We start from the raw sequence: 23,607 nt of genomic DNA on the forward strand, positions 1-23,607 counted from the left end.
ATTCTGAGACATACCAAGGAGAAATTGGTAAAGAAATTTGGTACATAATGATTTACCTTGAGTCAAATGACTAGTTTTAGTCACTTAAAATATACGCATTATGTCCACCATGTGATAATGTTCTTGATCCATAACCCCTCCTGTCTTTTTCTCAGTGGAACAAATGCCAAAACCTTTGCATTAAATGTAAACCAAACCAAGTTGCTAGTTAATTAGCTCTCACTGAAACACAAACGACCCTTTTCTTTTCAGCTACTCCAGTGATTTCCAGCAAATGACGAGTCTGAAATGTTCTGTCTGCCTGGAGGACCTATAGCCAGAATTCAGGTGAGTGCCCTATACAAGACGAGAGTTCTCTTCAAGTCTTATAATAACCCAGGAACAATTTATTTTATAAAGCACTGAAGAGGAGGCCCATATGGCTCAAGGACAGAGATCTACAAAGAACCAACTAGTCACTTATTCTTGAATGGGTCATTTGCACTTGAACCCTTGCAGCTTCCCCATTTGTAGAAATGAGGGTGACAATTTTTACATTATCATGAGGTCTATTTAAATGCATAATGTAGTACTGAGGACACTGCGTTTGAAGTCAGAAAGATCTGGGCCTGAATCTGGTTGTGCTATTTACCAACTGCCACTTGGAGCAGAGAACCTTTTTATGCCTTACTTTCCTCATTTGTGAAATGGGGGCAATTATTGTTCCTATCTCATGTGGTCATTATGAAGATTAGATAATTTGCCTGGAACATCACAAGAACTAAAAAATTTTAGCTATTATTTGTAAAGTACTATAAGCTTCTTATTTTAAAAAAAACCTATGTAACTCAAAATCCAAATTATTCAACTGCAGATAAGTTTGGGAGGGCATTTTCAGCTTTAAGTATATTTTAGATAGGCTTTATATTAAATGAGCAATGTGCACCAAGTTATATGATATTTAGTTGATTCACACAATTTCTGTAACTGCCTATGAATTGTAACCATCAGTATTAGAAATGTATCACATTTTTCGGCAGGATAACAGTGCTCCCTCTCTCTTTAAAACTTTAGTCTGAAATACTGGGACTGGATGAAGTGAAAGGGAAAATCATTGAATTATCAAGTCCTAAACTAGTCATATTACGCTATTCTTTGAGATTCTCACCCACATTCATTTTCTTCAATAAGGTAAATTGCAAATTAATAAACTTAGCTCTTTAGGTATGTGATTGTCAATGGAATCTAGAAAAAATTTTATACATAACTGAAAAACAATGACTAAAGTACCATATAGGGTTTTCCTTGGTTTGATCTGTTGCATACAGAGGTTAAGACATTTCAGAAGAAGGTGAAGCCAGATTAGGACTCCCTGGTGCACAGATGACTGAGGGACTAACAGATGGAGAAGTACAGCCCGGAGGAAACTGGAAATCAAGAAAAAGAAGGAATGGGAGAGGGTGGGGCAAAGAGAGATGCTGGACCAACGTAGGAAATGGCAGGATGAGCGTACTGGGTACTGGCTCTCAAAAGATCAGGTCATGGCCCTGGCTGGTGTAGCTCAGTGGATTGAGCGTGGGCCTGTGAACCAGACAATCGCGGTTCGATTCCCAGTCAGGGCACATGCTTGGGTTGCAGGCGGAGCCAGTTCCCTGCAGGGGATGCACGAGAAGCAACCATACATTGATGTTTCCTTCCTCTCTCCTTCCTTTCCCCTCCAAAGATAAATAAATAAAATATTTAATAAAAAATTAAAAAATAATAATAATAATAAAAAAAAAGAAGATCAGGTCATGCAGGTTTCCTGCCACCTGCATTCCTGATGTGGATGCACAGAAGTAGCTTTCGGCCCACTCATCTTGTCTCCGTGCCCTCTCTTCTGTGGCTCCCATCATCCAGTCCTGCTCCTTCCCTTCGCTCACTGTTCCATGCCTTACACAACTGGAAGGTTGGAGCACAGGGTTTATTTACCATCAGTCACAGAATAATGAACTTCAGAACCGAAAGACGGATGGGGGCTTAATTCCAGGACTACACCCTGATTATGATATCCTCCACAATTTCTGAATGCTACTTTCGATATGGAGATCATCTCATGAACTACATACCAATCAGCATGTGTTTAGAAGAACTTTCTTGAGGTATAATGGACATACCATAAAATCTATCCATGTAAATGTACATTTCATGATATTCAAATAAATTTATAGAGTTGTATGATCATTACTATAACCCAGTTTGAGAACATTTCCAACATCCCAAAAAGTTCTCTTATGCTTATTTTCAGTTAATCCCATACCTACCCCCAGCCTCAAGTGACAACCAATATACTGTCTCTATAGATTTGCCTTTTCTGTACATCTGAATGAAACCATCCAACCTCTTTTGCATCTAGCTTCTTTCACATAGCATAACACGTCTGAGTTTCACCCATGCTGTAGCTTGCATTGATAGTTTGTTTCTTATTATGGCTAAATAGTACCTCACTCTCTATGTACCACTTGATAGACATCAGAATTGTTTCCAGTCTTTGCTATTATAAGTAACGCTGTGATGAAAATGCACATACATCTTTGTGTGGATATGTTTTTGTTTCCACATGGGTAGATTCCTATGAGCAAAATTGCTGGGTGGATGGTAGATTTAACTTCTTTAGCAACTGCCCAATTATTTTTCAAAGTGAAAAATATTTTATATTCCCACTAGCAATGTTAGAGGGTTCCAGTGTCTCCATGTCTTTGCTAGTGCTTACCATTGTCTTTTTAATTATACCCACTCAATAATTCTACGTTGACCAGAGTCCACTTATCAACCTGAAATAGTTCCTTTGAGGTCTGCATAAGCAGAAAAGGAATGCTTAGCTGCTATTTCTTGTTTTGGTTTATTAGAATAAGTAAGAATAAATAATAATTACCTAGCACTTAATGTAGGCAGGGGTAGAGGCTTGGTCTCCTCCCTCCGGCTAACCGGCCAGCTGCTTCTCCTGTGTGACTCCTCCTCTACTCCAGCAAATTAAAGTGGGTCCCTTTAGGAAAAGTCTCTCATGACCCCTGAGTTATTTCAAAGAAAACAAGATCAGAGAAGTTGTCTATTTCTTATTTTCTTCTCAAAACAATGAGATTGAGGGATAGGTAATTCAGGTAGAAGAGAAAGAGAAAAAAAGTGAAAATTCAGCTTTTGTCAACTCTCCATATCCTTGGTATGAGATAAGCACTTTCATGTTTTTCATATCATAAAATTCTCATAATCCTTAAGAAAGTTTTAAAGTCACCATTTCATACCTGAAGAAGTAAGGCTCAGAGAGGTTAGAAAAATTGCATAAGGTCACATACACAGTAAATGAAGCTGAGATTCATGCCCACATCATCTAGTTCCAAGCCAATCCTTTTGAAAATTTATTTTACAGAGAGGGGAAGGGGGATGGGAGGAGAGACAGACAGACAGACAGACAGACATCAACTTGTTGTTTTACTTATTTATGCATTTATTGATTTATTCTTGTATGTGCCCTCACTGGGATTGAACCTGCAACCTTGGTGTATTGGAAGATGCTTTAACCAACTGAGCTACCCAGCCAGGGCCTAAGCCAATTTTATTTCACTATTCCAGCTGAAAAGAAATAAACAAAGGAGGAAAATTCTAATGAATGGAGAGGGCAAGGAGAGTTAATGTAAATGTTAACTAGTGAGAAAATATAACCATAAGATTTTATAATGCTCAATTATTATACCCAAATCATACTGCCAACATTTATCAGGCCTTTTATTACTTCCACACTTTGGTGCCATATGCGTATACAAAGTTCAAACCCTGGACTAAAAATCAGACTGGCAGCATTAGAAGGAATGATGAGTCATATTCCCACTTGTTGAGATGGCATTTTGATTTTCTCTCAGCTGAGAAAAAACTGTTCCTTCTGAGCACTTGCCCAGATAGTGCAGAGAACATCCAGAGACTTTTTTTTACCACCCAGGGTGAGCAACCGAGAACTTCCAAAATTAATCTGGTACATTTTTTGAGTAATCATTCTGCTTCCCTCGGGTAAGTGGCATCTTTACTGATGTCATCTCACCCACCAGCTAGCATCCCTCCATGGTGGCAGTAACAGCAATGTGTAGATGGAGCACAGTGTCTGTAAAGAGTTAAAGGACATTTGGAGGAACTGTCTCAAAAAACAAACAACAACAACAAAAAAACCCACCTTTGCAGATCCCAGAATAGAGGCCTCTGTAACCTCTGTCTTTAGGAACATTAGATCTGTATGTCTCTTATTCCATTCCCCCCCCACAAATGTTTATACGGTCATCATGAAAGAAAAGGTGATAACTCATGTTTAGGATATCTGGCTTCAAGGGAAATGACACTATTTCCCTTTAGTTCTTTTTATACCTTAAAGCATTAAGTTAGAGGTTGTGGTTAAGAGAGATGGGGGATAGATGATGAGAATATGATTAATATACTGGGAAATTATTTTTCTCTAACAACAGCCAACACAAATTCTGATAATTGGGGATTATTTGGACTTTTACCAATTAAGTCTTCAAATTTTAGGGCTTTAAATTAAATCCTATCTCTGGCAGTAGCTTGTTACTCAGCTCATATTAAGTACTTAATAGCACTTATTTTTGAATGGGAATAAAAATACCAGTTTTATACCACAGATCTAAGAGTGATAAAAAATGGCAAAAGTGATTACAAGGTATTTGCCAGAACAAATTCTTACTGGTGTACCTACTAAAGTTAGAATAGCATGCATTAATACACTTCCCAAACTATGTCCCAACAGATACTAACATGTGATATGGGATGGGGGAAAAAACCCAACTTCACAACTTTGGAAAACAGAGTGAAATTTGTGCAACACCAAAGAGCCTTCAATACTATTAAATGTGTATTATGAGCTTCCAAGAGGATGCTGTATGGGATATTTCCCGAGTTAATTGAAAAAAAACTTTTGATCACAGGGATGTTTTGTAACATGTTATGGGGAAAGATGCTGAGAAAATTTGCAGTCACTTTGGGAGGACGATTTCTCATCTACCCAAAGTTCACATACCCAGGCAGCGCTTTCCATCTCACCCACACTCTGTCTTTCTCACACCCCCAGTAAGGACCCAGACTGGTAAACCCATTCAACACAGAAGCATATTGAAAGAGGAATGATATCTATGACCCATTCTAAACCTGAGTCACCTTCTCAAAGTGTAGAGGGCCAGCCAGATTGAGGAGCCCACTGGTTAATGGTGGTTCCATGTGAAAGGGGTATTCTTTATTAAAAAAACTAAACTAACTTTAAAAAAAGAACAAAAATGAACTTGTATAATAACTAAATATAGTGTTTGGGCCTGGATTCCAATAGGTCATTTCCGAGTGAGTTTGAGGGCTAAGGGGTCATTATTCACTGGGTTAAGTGTGACAATGCTATCTGGTCATATCACAAAATGCTTTTCATTTAAGGATAGACATCAAGTGTTTAGTGTAAAACATCATGATGTTTAGGATCGGCTTCAAATGTTTCAAAAAATAGATGAAGCAAATATGGCAAAATGTTAATAACTGTTCAGTCTAAGTAATGGGATATATGGGCATTTGTAAAGATATTTTCCCATAGGTTTGAGTATTTTTATGCTGAAGTTTTTTCAAACGCATTCATCAGTCCCAAATCCACCAAATCAAACTCTCTGGAAACTGGGCTTGGGAATCTGCAATTGTTTGCCTCTTCCTCTCCCTTGCTCTTCTTTCTGTCTTTTTAAAAGTCATGCTGCCGGGGTGTTTTAGCTGGGAAAACTGAGGTACTCGCTTCCTCTTGTCTGTTACAGCCTTTACACCTTGCCCAGTCTTCGTAGCCTGGTATTTGGTTTTTTAAAAAGGCTTGACAAAGCATTGATGTAGGTGTGAGAAGTAGTTTTAATAGAGCAAAAGATCTATTGTCCAGATACACAGATCGAGGCTGCAGAGGCAAACTAAAAGCTCAATCATCTCATTAAACAGAGAAGTTCAACATGGCTTGTTTTGACTGATGAGTTTTGATATTTACTCTTAGGATACAAGCACTAGTGCACATCTTTGAAGTAAAAGTGGAAACATAAATAATTAGTTGCCATTAGAATGTAACTAAAATTATAATAAAAAGCAATACTATACTTCACAAACATTTTAAAGCAAACAATATAAATAATAATATTAATCAGTTTCTAATATGTGTAGCCAAAACATATTACTTTGAATAGTATTATGCATGCTTAGCATAATAAAGTTATGCATTATTCTTCACATACTAAATGGCTGCCAAACTTCAGGATCTTTTTAAAAAATGTTATTGTGACATTTTTTACAATGGAAGGTTCACAGAATATGCCTGAGCACCATGCCTGTAGTTCATATGGTCTGCATAAAGAGGGTCACCAGCACGATTGTCCACGTCTTAAGCTATAATATCTATTAAATATGGGCTTGTGAGTTGTTCTGGTTTTCCTAAAATACATCGAACAGAATACCTATTTTTAAAAAATGCTTATCTGATACCCTCTAAAATCATGTACTCTAAAATCATGTACTTTAAATGACACATCTAAAATCAGGTTCTTTAGATGATACCATCTAAAATCAGAGTACCACGAGCAGTGCTCTTACTACATCTTGAAAGACAACAACCTAATTTAAGAGCAGCAAGAATGTATCAGGTCCTTTGCAAATAGAAAAGAAAAGGGAAAATTATTCCTAAAGCATGCTGTAATTGTATTTGGATGACCTATACCTAGCATGGCACCTAAAACACATCAGGGGAGCAATCTACTTCTGTTTTGATAAACGGATAAATGCTTATCTCAGGATTATCTCTATCCCTTATTCTCAAAATCAATTATTTGTTGCTGTAAAGGCTTTAATCAGAGTTCTTAGGCCATGAAAATTAAGTTGCTGAGCCTGGTCCCTCTGTAGGAAATGTAAAACTCACGAAGCTCAAATACTCTTGGGAAATCCAAACACATTTTTTCATTTACCAATGTCTGTAATAGAGGCAAGAATAAATTTAGGTAAATTTACTCAGATACATGGGTATTAGCTCTGACATTTCTTAAAACACTGAAAAAATAAATGGAAATTCTCTCTCATAGATGTGAAGGCAGCTTAGTGTGACTGAAAGAAAGCAGCCAGAAGGCCTGGACTTGACTCTGGCTCTGCCACCACGTGTGACTGCTACGCGTGGCCTGGTAGTCACTGAATTCTCTGAGCTTCAGTTTCCTCACTGAAAATGAAATGGTGAGATGAAATTAACTATATGTTTCCTTCCAGCTCTAAAATTCTGAGTCTAGTTTCCAATTATTATTCTCCAAAGGCTCCTGAGCAGTGTTTTGGGTTAAGGTCAGGTCTTTTCCCGTATCGAGCTGGCGTCTAGCACGGCTCTGTGGATGGAACCAGTGCCATTCCAAATTGCATGGGCCCAGGGACTGGCGAACAAAATCTTTTGCATATAAGTAAAAGCTCTTGGTTATTCAATTTTTAAACAAACTGATTTTTTAAATATACTTTATTGGTTATGCAATTAGAGTTGTCCCATTTCCCCCCTTCATTCCCCCCCACCCTGCACACCCTCTCCCACCCACATCCCCTACCCTTTAGTTCATGTCCATGTGTCTTAAGTTCTTTAGCTTCTACATTTCCCATACTATTCTTGCCCTCCCCATCTATTTTCTACCTACCATCTATGCTACTTATTCTCTGTACCCTTTCCCTCTCTCTCCTCCTCCCACTTCCCTGTTGCTAACCCTCCATGTGATCTCCATTTCTGTGGTTCTGTTCCTGTTCTAGTTGTTTCCTTAGTTTGTTTTTATTTTAGGTGTGGTTGTTAATAATTATGAGTTTGCTGTCATTTACTATACATGTTTTTTATCTTCCTTTTCTTAGATAAGTCCCTTTAACATTTCATACAATAAGGGCTTGGTGATGATGAACTCCTTGAACTTGACCTTATCTGAGAAGTGCTTTATCTGCCCTTCCATTCTAAATGAAAGCTGTGCTGGGTAGAGCAATCTTGGATGTAGGTCCTTGCCTTTCATGACTTGGAATACTTCTTTCCAGCCCCTTCTTGCCTGTAAGGTCTCTTTTGAGAAATCTGCTGACAGTCTGATGGGAACTCTTTCGTAGGTGACTGTCTCCTTATCTCTTGCTGATTCTAGGATTCTCTCCATTTTAATCTTGGGTAATGTATTTATGATATGCCTTGGTGTGTTCCTTCTTGGGTCCAACTTCTTTGGGACTCTCTGAGCTTCCTGGACTTCCTGGAAGTCTATTTCCTTTGCCAGATTGAGGAAGTTCTCCTTTATTATTTGTTCAAATAACTTTTCCACTCGTGGCTGTTTCTTTTCCCTTTCTGGTACCCCTGTAATTCAGATGTTGGAACATTTAAAGATGTCCTGGAGGTTCCTAAGCCTCTCCTCATTTTTTTGAATTCTTGTTTCTTCATTCTTTTCTGGTTGGTTATCTTTTTCTTCCTTCTGGTCCACTCCATTGATTTGAGTCCCAGTTTTCTTCCCAACACTATTGGTTCCCTGTGCATTTTCCTTCATTGCACTTAGCATAACCTTCATTTTTTCATCTAATTTGCAACCAAATTCAACCCATTCTGTGAGCATCCTGATCACCCGTACTTTGAACTGTGCATCTGATAGGTTGGCTATCTCCTCATTGCTTAGTTGTATTTGCTGTGGAGCTTTGATCTGTTCTTCTGTTTGGGCCATATTTTTTTTGTCTTGTCTCACCTGTCATGTATGAGGGGCATCACCTTAGGTATTCACCAGGGTGGGGCAACCCAGTGTCTGAGTTGTGATGCTGTATGTGGAGGTGAGGTCTGAGAGGAAACAATGGCACTTGCTCCATTCTCTGTCAGATTTCAGTCCCTTCTGTCACTTTCCCCAAGCAAACTGGGCCTTTCTGGTGCTGATTCCCGGGTGGGTGGGCTTGTGTATGTTTTAAGATCCTGTGTGTCTCTCCAACCAACTCTCCCGTGAGGCTGGGAGTCTCCCCTGGCACCTCAACCCCCACAGGTGTTTTCAATTGGTGTTTTGAGGCTTTATTTCACAGCGCTGGGACCCTGGGTTACACGGTCTGTCTCACTCCGGGTTTCACCTGGTTTATCTACGTGCGAACGTGGGGTTGCCCAGTTGGCCAGTCGCCTTGTGCACAGTGCCTCGCTGGGTCTGCCCATTGCCACCCTCTGCCCGGGACCACCCACTGCAGTCTTGCACGCCTGGGGTGCCTTGAGAGCCTGGTGCCACTGCTTTTTGTGCCGAAACCCCTCTCTGCTCAGCTGCCCAATCCGCCCTGCCTATCCATCTGGATGAATGTGTCTATTTAACTCCTTGGTTGTCTGACTTCCATACAGTTCAATTTTCTGTCAGTTCTGGTTGTTATTTTGTTTATACATTGTTGTGGTCCTTATTTTGATTGTGGGAGGAGGTACAGCGTGTCTACCTACAACTCCATCTTGGCTGGAAGTCAACTAAGGAAACTTATTTTAAATGCTCACACTTTCTTTAATATTTTGGTGAATTTTTTCACAAAGCATCGTATAGCATTGTCAAAAACATTTGGGTTGTGCAAACACAGGTTTGTAGCTGTTCATATGGGAAATACTACAATAATTAATTATAACACAAGAATGAACTCTGTTGTACTCCTAACTGTAAACCAAGTTTTGCCCTGACCTGCATTCTCTGGAGACAGCTTTTGAGGCCTAATAGAACTTAGGCAGAGATAGATATGTTAACTAATCTTACTGTGGTAAACGTTTTATATTTTTTTTTTTTAAATTTAGCCCACTCTGGTGTAGCTCAGTGGATTGAGCACAGGCCTGTGAACCAAAGGGTCGCCAGTTTGATTCCCAGTCAGGACACATGCCTGGGTTGGGGGCCAGGTCCCCAACTGGGGACATGTGAGGGGCAACCACACATTGATATTTCTCTCCCTCTCTTTCTCCTTCCCTTTCCTTCTCTATAAATACATAATATCTTTTAAAAAGTTATTTTTATTATAATTTAGTCCTCTTATATCCCCTGCCCCCTGCACTCACCACACTGTTGTCCATGTCCATGGGTCCCTTTTCCTCAATCCCTACACCCCCTAACTTCCCCAGCCCTTAGCTGTCATCCTGCTCTGTCAATGAGTCTGTCTCTATTTTGCTTGTTAGTTCAGTTTGTTCATTAGATTCACATATGAATGAAATCATATGGTATCTGTCTTTCTTTTGACTGGCTTATTTCACTCAGCATAATGTTCTCCAGCTCCATCTGCACTATTGCAGAGGGTAATTTTTTTCTTTTTTTATGACCGAGTAGTATTCCGTTGTGTAAATGTCCCATAGTTGTTTTATCCATGCATCTACTGATGGACATTTGGGCTGCTTCCATATCTTGATGATTGTAAAAAACATTTCACTATATGTAACAAATCAACACACAGCACCCCTTAACCTTATACAATGTTATCTGTCAATTATATCCCAATAAAATTGGGGGTAAAAAAAAGATCTCAGGACAAGAAACTTTTTTGTATTACTCAGTCACCTCATCTTTTCTAAGTGATTACAAAAAAATAAATAATGCTGCCTACTTCACAGGTGTGTGGGAGGCACAAAAATCTAATGAAAAAATAGTTGCAAGGCACTTAGGAGAGTGCCTCAAACACAGTTAACTACTTAATAAAGCAGCTACATATAATCAAATATATTGTCTAGGAAAACATTCTTTTCCTACTATAAAACACAATTAAAAAGTTCATTTGGTATATACCTCTCTTCGCTCTGACCTACTTACATTCACATTTGCAGAGGTAAGTGAAGGAGGCAGGCGGCGGTCATTACCTGACTGGTCCTGCTCACTTCTTCCCCAGAGTTTAGTCAGCTCTACCACTAACTAAATTGCTTTAATTCATCAAACTTGCCTAGAGTTGACTGTTCTTCTGTCTGGCTATGTGCCGTCGGCCTGTTCTGGGCAGCTATGAAGAAGCAGCCATGTGAAATGCTGACTTGGGTTGAAGATATTTCAGGAAGTCCCTGGACTGTTTTTGTCAGGAAAAAGAGATATTGCTGTGGTTTAAAAACCACAAAAAAAATGTGGTTCAAATACAAATGTCCAATTTAAAGATAAAATCTAGAGGGAAAAGGCCAGAACGTGGGACTTGACCCCTGGAAGGCCTCTCATTGTTACAAGACACAGTGCTCATTTCCCACAGGTCATGGAGTACAGTATGAATTGTCCTATACCACTTTGTATACCGTCTTCCTCATTATCCCCAGGGGTTGGACACCCTGCAGATGCTCCATACTATGTCTGCTCAAGTCCCTTACTGAAGTTTTAGGGGAGTCATAAGCTGTACACACTTTTCAAATGTCAGAGGGTTGGCACCATTAACCCCCAAGTTGTTCAAGGTCAACTGTAGCTTTTATGTTCTGATTCTGCACCAGAGAAGGATGGCCTGAGGGGAAAAGGAGATCCCTTCCCCAAGAGGGCTGAGAGAGAAGGCTGAGACAACTGTAGGCGAGAAAAGGCCAGATTCAGTCTGAGCTATGTTCTCACATTCTTATGCATGTTCAACAAATATAATTGTATTTCACATTAAAAATTTGTTTTTCTTTAAGATGATTAGCAGGAAATTTTATTTATATGACTATTTCTTCTATTTAAGGGCAATAATAACCTTTTAAATAATAGCCATTAAATCATGATCCATTAAAAACTGTTTTTACTCTATAATTAATGTGTCCCCATTTAGTATGTAAATGAATTATGTTAAATATATGTGTCCCTCCTTAATTTTAGAAACACAGTTTTGCAGATTTTTTTTTGGAAGTGTAACACGTAAGAGTGATACCACTGGCTAGAAATAGTTGCTGGGGGGAAAAAACTGACATAAAGCAAACGGCATGTTATCAGCACAGAACAGCACACGTAGGAGAAACATTCTGCTCTACCACACACACTTGCAATGCTGTGTGTCTAAAAAAACTAACTTCCCAAAAGAGAAATGGAGAACGTGGAAAACAGTTTTTTTCATGTTAATTAGCATAACAAGCCACAAAAGCTAACAGGGTTTTATTTTGAAGTAGGAATTACTAATAGTGGGGGCAATCTCAGGTGAGGATAGAGATTAAATTCACAAGACAAGTTGATATCTTTATATCTTCCTGACTGTAATCCATAAATCCAGCTAAAAGTATTTTTAAATCATTCCAATTTAATTCATCTCTCCCCAAATCTCCTAAAATATGTTAATGGCTTGCTTTCCTTGAAACTCAAGGACATTTATTTAAGAGTTCTCTAAATTGGAAAAGTAATCAGGAACTCTTTGAGACATACAAAGTTTGCCAAATTCTTTCTCGGGTGAGGAGCTGAGTGAGACAGTGTGGTGCCCAGTCTTCAGTGTCAGTGGGAGCAGTGAGTTCCCTACCACCCCACTCAGCCTGGGAGCCTCCAGCTGCGGGTGGTTCTGCATTGTTCAAATTCCTCGTGGAGGCTCTCATGGCTGACAGCCACTGTTCTGGGAGCCAAAACTGACATAAGAGGAGGCTCTTGTCACATGCTAGATTTTACAACTTGGCTCTAGCAATGATAAACAAAAACATAGAGACTAAAGGCTAAGGTGGTTCCAGGGACTGCCAGTCAGCTCTCCAGAAATAACCTGAACTGTGTGACTTTCTCCTTTATGCCATGTGTATGGCTCACATGAAGCAACTAGACACTGGAAGGGGAAAAGCTGATTTGCTGACAGATGCAGCAACTTACCTGAGAGTGCTGGTCATTCTTCCTTGAGTGTGATCAACTTGAGACACAGGCAAGCTTAAGCGGTCAGAGTGGAGTGGGTGTCATCAAGCACTGCCCTATTGACACCTTCTTGACAAATAGCCTCATGTGATTCTTTATCATTATTTTTAAACACATCTATCCACTGGAAACGGCTGAGAATTTTGCTCCCAGCCCATCCTGTCCCATATACAAACACGAGCTTGAATCAGTTTGAGTGGGCACATATTATAAATGCTTCTCAGAGTACTCTTCTGATACCAGACCTTGCTGCGTGAAAATCAGACACTGCTAAAAAAGTGGACACATTAGTGTCAGATTTACAAAAAAAAAAACCACTTTATTACATTTCAGTGTTTCCATTATTTTTATGTGGCTTTTCTAGTCTGTTATCTCCGCCATGCTTTCTTTGTAAGAATAAGAATTAGGACGGAACCCACCTCACAGGAAGGCTACTATGAGTGAATAAGATACTGCACTGAAAACACATGGCACAGTGGCTGAAACAGTTAACGATCAATAATCAACTGTCGTTACTTCAAACTAAGCACTCTGCATTCCTGGAAACCGCTCTTCCAAAGTCACCTGTCATTCATGGAACAAAACAGTGCCTATCCACACCACCCTGTATTTACCTATCAGACGTCACTCTCCAAAGCCTGGAATGGGTCAGGGCAGTGGGATGGCACAGATGTTCATTAGGCAGGATCTGAAGGGCAAAGCTATGAAATGGGAAGTAAAATTGGGGTTGGGCTTACATATCCTGTTTGGTCCATATTCCCCTTCCTCGGTGCTCTCCTTCCGCATATTTATGGGATTGTTAAGACTGTGGTTCATTTATACACTATTAGATTGACGTGGCAGTTTCTGAGGACTAGATGCAATACTGTTATTCACTAAGGCTGGTAGGCACCATCGCTTTATATTTAGCTGAATGGCTTACTGACCAAGTTAATAATCACAGTGTTAGTCACTCCATTCATATCACAGAAAATTAAAAATAAGCAACTCTTCCCTCCCTGGAGTTGGGTGTACTGACACCCATGTCCTACTGTGATGAAAAGGGTGCTAGTCACACCTTAACATGTTCTGCCCCCACTTTCACTCACTGGGAGGACATGGCAGAGCTACAGTATCTAAAGTACCTTTAATCTGGCCTCTTCGTTTGTATCTTACTGTAGCATAAGCATTAATAGAGCAACTACCCATCTGGTCATAAGTGGGCACCAGAATCATCTGGAGAGTCTGTTTCTACCATTTCAACTTGAGAGTCCCCTCTTTGTCACCAGTGTTTAAATGGTCCTGATCCATTTACATATTTGGAAGCCACTATCTAAAATAAATCAGCTCATTAGGCTAAGTGGAAATCAGGCAATATTTGAAAAAGGTGCTGAATGATATCCTTTTTATAGCTGTTCTTCTTGGGTTTTGCTTTCTTGAGAACTTGTATATATTTGAATACATACATATATATATTCTTTATCTTAAGTGCTGGTGATATGAAGAATGGAAGGATAAAGAAATGGCTTTAGTCAATATGAATGTGATCAATATGATTTATCAAATAATTTTTGATAGGCCTAACAATCCTTTCAAAATTTATTTCTATATCCTTGGCAGTAGCTTAAAACACACATTGTTTAATCTATTAAATACATTTCTACTACACTACTTAATGTAAAATATAGCAACTTTTTAAAGTAATTACAATTCTTATTCATTGTGAGAACTAATGACTGGTTAAGTTACACAGTTTATACTTTATTAATATAACTCTTCTTTAAGACTAATCTTAGTTTAATACGTTGATTCTTCACTGACTTAGTGAGAAGCTTAAGTGTTTATAACTTTCTTCTTCGACTTCACTATCATTTAATTTGGACTGAAATAAATGTCGCCATACCTCTGTTGACAGAGAAGGTGTGTTTTAGCACATTAGCAATTTTACAGCCAAAGACAGGACTTATACTAATGCAAAAAATGCTTTTGTCAGACACAGGAACTATTCTATTTATTCCCACCCCCACCCCCCACCGCACAGGAAGACATAAACTGTGCATCAAGTGTCTTGGAGCCAAAAAGAGATCCACGTAACATTAAGGGAAGAGTAGATGGAGAAAGTGAGCCCAGTCGCCTGACTTCACAGGTCCCACAGATGCTTCACCTTCAGCAGGTTCAGCCAGCATCGCCAGGTGAGATTCTTTCTTCAACCCAACTCGCAGGGCACCTCAGTGTTCCAGTTAATTTCTCTCTCTAGACCAGTGATTCTCAACTAGTGCCAATAACTTTTTGTTATGAGATGCCTGTGCAATAGGATTTTTAGAGCATCCCAAGACTCTACCCACTAGACATCAGTAGCAGTGTGCAGCTCCCACGTCTTCCCCAGCCAGTTGTGACAACCAAACGTGCCTCCAGACAGGGTCAAGTGTTCCTTTCGGGACAAAATCACCCTCCCTTTGAGAAACACTAGGTGAGAAGTGGCAAAATATGTGTTTGAAAAGTACCTTGTCTCACAAATATCCTCCCCCTTAAAAATGTTGAAATTCCTTTAACTAGGCTGTCTTCCTTTCGAAAATCATAGATTACAAGGTTCAAAGTATAGGTACCAGTTTGAGGTGACTAACTTTGCTGGGAATACATTATAGCTAAAGTGAACCAGTCAGTCAGTAACAGCAAAGGGCTGGTTTTCAGAACCATCCCAGGTCTGCTCAGACAAAAAGGCGTAAGAGCTAAAGCCCACCTGAAGTAGCTCTTTTCAGAAAGAGAACTAAGGAGAAACTTCCAAACCTTGATTACTTTACCAGAAATATTCTGTCCATCTGTCAAACACGTACCTGGTACCTGCTCAGGGCTGGTGCTAGAGGTAGTGTGAAATGTACGGTGACTTCGATATCAGTAGCTAGAAGAAGGGTCTAGAAGATTGCTACGTATTGGATACTTAAAAGGGAGGATAGATCATTAGAATTTAAGCTCCAGGATGAGGGATTACATCTTGTTACCTCTGTGTCCCCAACACCTGGGACACAATAGGTACTTAATAATCATTTGCTAAATGAATAAAGGGCCTGGGACAGCCAGTGGGGTTTGGGATACAGAGCTTTGAGAGGAGGAATCTGATTGAGAAGAGTCGAGAGAGAAAGGTCTGAGAGCAAGATACACAGAAGTTTAGAGACGGAGAGGACTAGAGGCCTAGTGAGGAGACCGCAAGAAAGACAGTGTAGGGAGAAAGAGTGTGAGGTTGAAGTCAGATTTTCTGAGTTCAGATCCACACACCACCACTTACATTGTTGAAGATCTCGGGCATCTGTAAACCAGGAATAACACCAGTGCCTCCCTCAAAGGACTGGTGTGAGGACTCAAAGGGGTAAATGATAAACTTTAGATCAGCCAGCGCCGAAGAGGAAGCTAGGTTTCAGAGTGGCAGGGCTGGAGCTGAGGAGGATCTTGAAGACAGCCATAAAAGTCTGCACAGACTCTGCAGGGAAAGGGAATGGGAGCCAACCAAGACCGAACCTGCGTCGAATGAGCAACTGTGAGTGAGTACTCTGCTGTGGCAACTGTTGCCTTGGAGATATGACTAATCGACTGGTTTATTTGATTTTCTTTAGTCGTTATTAATGACTTTAGAGCAAAATGCAATAAAATGTCCATTGCTTTGGCCTGAATTTTGAGATTGTTAAGAAACTACTAGAAGAATATATTCAAAACAGTGAGCCCAGGTATTAAATACAAAAGGAAATAAGTGAAGCCAAAAACAGCTAATAAACTGAAAGAGTTGAGAAGGGGTTGGTGACTAGAAGTCTCAAGGTCAAAAAACAGCTCTGGAGGAAGAGGCAGAAGGGCCGGATGGGGCAGACAGCGCAGTTTCCAGTCCCCGTGTTCTGCGGCAGCGCAGCTCCGGAGGACACAAGGGGCAGCTCCACGTCACGTGGGCACTGGGGGACTGGACAAGTGGAAGCAAGGCCACTTGTTTTCCTCTTGATCAACTCAAACCACTCTATTCCCAAGGGTATTGCACCAACATGTTTTGTTGGCAAGGAATTCCATAATTGATTAATTGTTCTAGTAAAATCCCCCTGACAATCTTCTTAGTATCTCAAAAGGTTGTAGGGTGGGTAGTTAAAGAAGGGGCAAGGCTGAAAAAATAAATAAAATATACATTAAGGAATAGCAATAGATACAGGCTATTGACAATTATATCACATATTTATACTTTAAATATAAACATTATATGAACTGGCTGATATATGGTACCCTATTCAAATGAACCAAAAGTCTTCTTGAGGGATAGATCCTTTCTCATCATTACCTGGGATGTCTGTCCAAGAAACACCTCAAAAAATGTTCATCTTTTCCCATTGTCACCTCAGTGCCTTCTCTTTTTTCCCCACCCCACCCTCAATGCACCTGTGCACATACACCTCCTGTCCCTACATGTAATTTATGAAATTAATTTGCTTAACAACTATGTACCAGACATTGTCCTAGATGCTGGGGGACACAGCAGTTAGAGAGATTAGGTCCCTGTTCACAAGCTAAGGTCTAAAAGGAGAGACAGGGAATGTCTGAGATCTGCTTCCTAGCATGGGTTGTCAGTTTGGCTCAGATAAACTCTTAAACAAATTCAAAAAACAAAAATATAAAAATAAACAAAGGGAGAGACAGTTGACCAACAGGTGAACATATTCAAAAACGATTTCAGACAATGAAAAGTGCTATAAAAATAAGTAATATAATAACATAGTTTATATTGATTTATATGTTATATTAAGTATATATCTATATAAAGTTATCATATAGATATATATGTTATCCTTTAAGAAATTAGGATATAAGTAGCAAAAATTCTTATCCAATCCAATATAGAACTATTGACTGAACAGAAGATAATGGATTTGCTGATTCTGTATTTCTGCTTAAGAGATTACACAGGATGTTTGGCTCAATCATATACGAATCTCAAATAACAACATTTTTAAAAGCACGCAGGTTTAAGAAGGCCGCACCTCCCACCAGCCCCCTGTTCATGTTCAGAGTGAGGCGTCGGGGCGCCCACCCGGCACTTCTCCAGGTCTGTCAAAACACAGCATCTGGGGCGGAGGTCCTTTGGCAGCAATCTTGCAGGCCCCGATCTCTAATCAAACTCCCTGGTCTCATTACCAGGGTTCTTTCTTCCAAGACGTAGAGCATAAGAACTCTATTTAGGCTAATTGGATGATACATTAGGCTACCCTTGAAAAAGAAAAATGTAACCACTGCCTTGCCTGTAGAAGAATTTCATAAAATGTCCTAAGAATTTCTGGGATTTGGTTCCATACCAAGTCAAACAGGAGCAAATGTGGATTGTGTTTCTCACCTAGCATCAGGGAAGAGGAAAACAGGAATCTAATGTGGGTGTTCATATTTTTCCCTTTTATCCAACCAGTTAACATATCCAGCACGACAGGACCTGGTGTTGTAACTGAAACCCCAACCCCCAGCGATGGGCGGAGGGTCCCTTGAAGACCCCGCCAACAGAGTCCTGTGGCCTCTGTGAACTTCCTGTGGAATTCCAGAACTAGCATATCTTATTTGCACTTTTATTCATCATTCTTTTAAGCAACTAAGAAGTTTAAGTGCGTGTTTGTTATGCTTACAATTCACTCAAGGTAACCAAATTAAAACAGAATGAACAGTTTTCATAAACTCTCTTTATAAATGGAATTTTGTTGTTATTCTCAAGAAAGCCATTAACCGCCAGTCTGTAAGCTTGTATTTCGGAGGATGGACATTCACATCTTTCCCTGTTCTAGTTCAGCATATCGAAGGTACAAATGGATAAGATGTCATATAATACTGAAGCAAATTTCAGTGACATCCATGTTATCATTTGTTTGAAAAAAGTGACTCCTCCTAGAACATCAGCATCAGATAAAGACAATCAGAGTGTTCCTAAAGCATTACTCAGACTAACCAGTTTATCACCAGATTCCCGCTCCTTTCCTTTCCTGTCTATCTCTGCAAGGAATCTGCTCTGGAAAAACTGCTGTGGGACCTTTGCGGCCCAATGTATAAACACACAAAGGGCAAATGTTCTGAAGTTTTATACTTTCGGCCTTCTACCACTTGCCTCATTCCTTCCACTAGCCATTTTCCTGTAGGAGGACCCTTCTACCTGTCCTCTATCATCTTTCCTATAATGTGAAGTCCTATGCAAAAGGCAGCCGTGCTATTTTCACACTAAATTCCTCACTACATTTTAGTTAGCAGCAGTACTCCTCACCCTAGCACTTACCTTTGAGACCACTCTTAGCCCAGAGACCTCGGTGTGCTTCTCTGTGCTGGATTACCCTCCTCCTGCAGCTAACTCCTCAGCAGGGCCGTTGGGAATTGTCTCTCCTTTTCGTAAGTGAAGGGCCTGGCCTGGCCCACCCAGTCTTGTCAAACCTTTTGTCTGGAGTGTTCAAGTACTCAAGCCCTTGGGGAACTGGAATGTGATGACAGTGGAGACACTAAAATGAGAGAATGGAAATAGAGTACCTCTTCAAAGATGTCTGGTAAACTTTTACATGCTGTTTTAAAACCAAACCTTGTCCCAGATAATCATGTTATCCTTGATCCTATTGTTAAATGTTTTCTCAAAATTTGACGGCAAGAGAGCAGAATTTCATCTTTTCAACTTTGTGTCCCTACTTTGGGGAAAGATAAATGTTCTGGAGTTAGACCGCTACAGAATATCGATCCTGTGCTGTGCTGGCTCTACAGAATAATTATTTGTATTCCTGGTCAGGGGTTTCTGGTGCACCATAATAAGACAGCTGGATTAAAGCACTGATAATCAATTCTCCAGACTTTTCTGAAGCATTAAAATCCCTTTTTGTGTTTTCATTTTGCAGAACGCCATAACATACTGAGAATAATAAAAAGAGCACTTAGATGTTAGGCAATGAAAAACCAGGACTTCATCACTGCACTATTAAGTTTCCACGATTATTCCGTCTTTCAAAGTACTATACATTAGCTACATGGACACTTAAGAATTTAGAATAGGACTTATTTATTTTGATTGCTTTAAAATGCATTTTGCTTTGCTTTTTAAATGAATTTCAGTAATTACCAAAAAGAAAAATGAACCTAATTTCTTTGTTATGTTCTTCAGCCAAAATGATGCATGGCATTTAATTTTGGAAAAGTATTCTTTAAAACCCAGTATGTCAAGTAACTAAGTTCTCTGACTAGAACTTATATTTCAGCATTAACACATAATCTAAATAACGTTGAATTACATATAAAAGAGGAAAAAGAGCTAAAGTTTTTCTTCTAATACATTGAAGTAATTTTAATTCTCAATATACTGTTCCAGTAATTGGAAAAATACTTGTAAAAGAATGTGAATCATAGCAGTTCACATCTCTTCATTTCCTATATAACTGTGTTCCTTACACCAAAATGCTTACATACTAGCTACCAAAGGTTAAGCCTCTTGAATTACAAAATGAATTTATGGCCTTTGTACTTTAAAATTGCCTCTGTGCACTTGCTCATTCTGTGCCTTTTACCTGAAATACCTTAACCCATAGTTCCTACTAGTGTCTCCACTTAGAATAATCTAGGGGTTTTGAAAATATACCCAAACCCAAGCCAAATCCCAGACCAATTAACTCACACGCCTAGGATACAGGTATCAAGTTTTTTAAAGTCCCCAGGTGATTCCACTGTACAGACGAGCTTGAGAACCACCATCACAACCAACTTTTCCCAGGCATTCTTCTGTTCGTCCTTCCCATCAGGCTGACAGGGGGTGTCCTATACCCTCTCTGACAGTCCTAAGCCTTCCCACTACTTCTCCTGCGTATCTATACCATACCCACCATTAAAGTATATTACGACTGTTTACTTCTATGCCTGGTCCCTCAAACTACTATAAGATTCAGGCATACTCTTATCTTTGAATCCCAGAGTCTAACTCTGTGCCCAGTGGATGGGTGTATTTATTATATTCATAGAATGAATAATTACTTCCTAAGAAAATCCAAAGCAAAATTATTATTATGGTAATATTTATGTGCCATGGAAAAAGTAATAGTTTAAGATGTGTTTAGGATGATGTTTCACTGATGGGCATTGTCTCATATTTAGGAAAACATCTCATACCAATGAAAATAAAACACTATCTCAACATCACAAAGAATCATAAAATATAACTTAGACTGCCTACAAAATTACATTCTTTCCCTAATAAGCACAGAAAAACATTTCCTATGATAAATATCCAAAGTAACCGATTCTTTCTCAGCTCCACTTCCATCTTAAATAGATTATGTCTTTTCTCTTCCCTCTCTGCCACTGAGTGACAGCTGCCACGGGCACAGTCGCAGGTCAAGGATGCAATCAAGGGTTTTCTTTCAGCACCAGCCAGCAAATCCTAGCCCCACTGCCTGGGGGAGGACCGCGAAGGTACCAGTGTGTGCTGTTTTCCAAAGCAGTCCTTTCAGAGTTTTGTGATGCTTCAGGGGTTCATAAAACTAATTTAAGAGTTTTAAAGTACTTAATTTACTAAATATTATGTAAGAGCCTATGTTTATTGTAACATTCACACTGTTCTACAATTAATTGGGTAATGTCTTTCTCAGGTCCTCCTCTGCTTTCCTGCTTCCATATGATCATTATGATTCAAAAAATATTCACACAGTAAATTTTGCTACAATCTAATTCTAGACAATAAACCCAATCTTAAACATATGGTTAAAAAAGCTGTCTAAAAATATTTTGCTACTTGGGTTACCCAATTATTTTATATTGCAGCAATGTTTCACAATCTAACAATATGTTGTTTTTTATTCACTAGATTGTTATGCACAGAACCTGAAAAGAAATCAGATTTAGGAACTGTTTTCCAAGATAATAATATGTTAGTCATTTTTCTAATTTATATTTATACATGAAATACTGAATTATCTCATGACATCAAATTAATTTAAGCCTTTCCCAACTAGTGTTCAATACGTACTCATTTTGAATGAATATAACAGACAAAAACGAGAAAAAGTTCAACCCTCCACTTTTAAATGCCTGCATTGTAATCAACTACTGTTAACCAATTTTTAATTTATTCTATTAACTACAACTAATTTTAAAAGCAGTCACAGAAACATAGTTCTTGTCCTTTCCATAATGGAGTCAGGATTCTAAATCATAAGTGTAATATCCCTAGAAACGGCTCTACTTTATCAGAAACAAGCTCTGAATGTACTGTCAATTGTGAAAAGACAAAAAATCACCGTTCACGAGACTCAGTTCTAATGTCATGGTTCCCAAAATGTAAAAGCTGCGAATGAGAATATTCCAAGTGAGCTTCTGTTGTAATGAACACAAAACTGAATTTCTTTTGGCAAGCAAACAGGACACACAGACTGGCATGCTTTAAACCAGCGATTTTCAACTGGTGTGTCACAAGAGGCATACTGGCTGCACAAGTTTTATAAAGTATACAACACCTGACTATTTAGTAAGGGGCACTGACCATTTTTCCTTTTGATTGTGGAGTGAAAAAATAATAGCCAACACACCAACAGCTACCCGGTATGAATGAATCAAAATTATAATCTTTTTGGGGGGGAGGGGTCAGGGCAGCAAAACAATGATTTCTTTTGGTGTGCTGCAGAATTTTAGTAAGTTTATATGTGCCATAAGATGAAAAAGGCTGAAAAAATCGCTGCTTTAAACCAATAACCGCTAGCTTTACACATTTATGTTTGGATCAAAAGAGCGGGGGCAGTTTAAAGTTGGTTTCTATCAGCATGTTTGATTTTGGGTGGTGTCCTTTCTCAGGTACTCCTCTGCCGCCTTCTTTCGCACCCAACCGTCATACCCTGAACGTACAACCCATCACTCCTTTCGCGAGGGGCCCTGTGGGGCTTTAATGCCCCCACCCCTCTGGCCAGGCATTACAGGCTATGGAGTCAGCCTAAAACCTCAGGAGGTTGGAGCGCTGTGGGGCTCTGTGGGTCGCGGGCCAGAAGGCCAGGAAGAACGTCCGGTCTCTCCCCCATGGTCTCCAGTTCCTAGGTGCAGGTCACAGTGGCCGCAGCCTCACGGGAGAGGTATAGCTCGCCACTTTTCCAAACCCAACAGTCATAGAGGACAAAAAAAATCTTCAATTTCAGTGCCATAAAAGCATCTTCCATTGGCTCTTTTGCATCATCCGTCTCCCTCTCCAGACACCATCTGGAGCGGACAAATATAATAATTTCGGGGGGGGGGCGGGTCACAGGCACTAAATTACAGGAGACAGGGGCTGTGTCTACCTGAAGAACTGGAGAGGCAGAGCTAGCGGGGGAGGCTTGGCTTCTTCGGCGGCGCCCCCTCCATCCAGAATAAAACTCTCGAGGGCGCGACGTCCCGAGTAATGGGTGGGCAGGTGGGTTCGGGACAAGAGGACAGGCAGGAAGCTAGGAGTCACGAAGCCTCCTCCGCTGGAAACGCCTTCTCTCTGAGTGGCCTCCCCTTCATCGTTCTGAATTAGTAAGACGGTGCTCTGGCCAACCAACCACCCCTAGCCAGCCCGAAAGGAGCGTTCCCGGGGAACAGGGGCCGAGAATCGGAGAGGGCCACTGGGCGGGGAGGGAGAGGCGCTGGCAATGCCCCCTCCCGCCTCTCTCTCCTTCGCGCGAGGCAAGACCTAGATCACAGGGGTCCAAACACAGCGTCTTTCTGCGGCTCGCCTCCCTCTCTTGGATCCCAGAGGGGTGGTTCCCTTCGCTTTTTCTCGACCCCACCTCGTGGCGCCCCTTCGAGGGACGCTTGGTTGAGTCCGGGGCGGGCCTGGCAGGCGCCGCACGTGCTCCCGGGG

The 23,607-nt window shown here is 40.1% G+C and overlaps 1 protein-coding gene and 1 long non-coding RNA gene across 3 annotated transcripts in view; one reads left to right on the top strand and one right to left on the bottom strand.

The window, feature by feature from the left end:
* Positions 1 to 275: 275 nt before the first annotated feature.
* Positions 276 to 23,607, top strand: part of FRMD6 (FERM domain containing 6) — a 93,590-nt gene continuing 70,258 nt past the window's right edge. Inside the window, exon 1 of the mRNA XM_037054302.1 lies at positions 276 to 327. The gene's annotated coding sequence lies outside the window, so the exon portion shown is untranslated. The remainder of the gene's footprint in view (positions 328 to 23,607) is intronic.
* Positions 12,750 to 23,596, bottom strand: LOC118992391 (uncharacterized). 2 transcript variants are annotated; one of them, XR_005067620.1, is made up of 3 exons: positions 23,063 to 23,596; positions 19,051 to 19,267; positions 12,750 to 16,912 (listed from the first exon to the last, which is right to left on the bottom strand). It is a non-coding gene; the product is annotated as an uncharacterized LOC118992391 (long non-coding RNA). The 2 variants fall into 2 exon arrangements; XR_005067621.1 differs by lacking the exon at positions 12,750 to 16,912 and adding an exon at positions 17,681 to 17,947.

This window comes from Sturnira hondurensis, unplaced genomic scaffold (assembly GCF_014824575.4).
Source record: "Sturnira hondurensis isolate 20B ecotype Veracruz unplaced genomic scaffold, ASM1482457v3 Scaffold0008196, whole genome shotgun sequence".
Classification (NCBI taxonomy): domain Eukaryota; kingdom Metazoa; phylum Chordata; class Mammalia; order Chiroptera; family Phyllostomidae; genus Sturnira; species Sturnira hondurensis.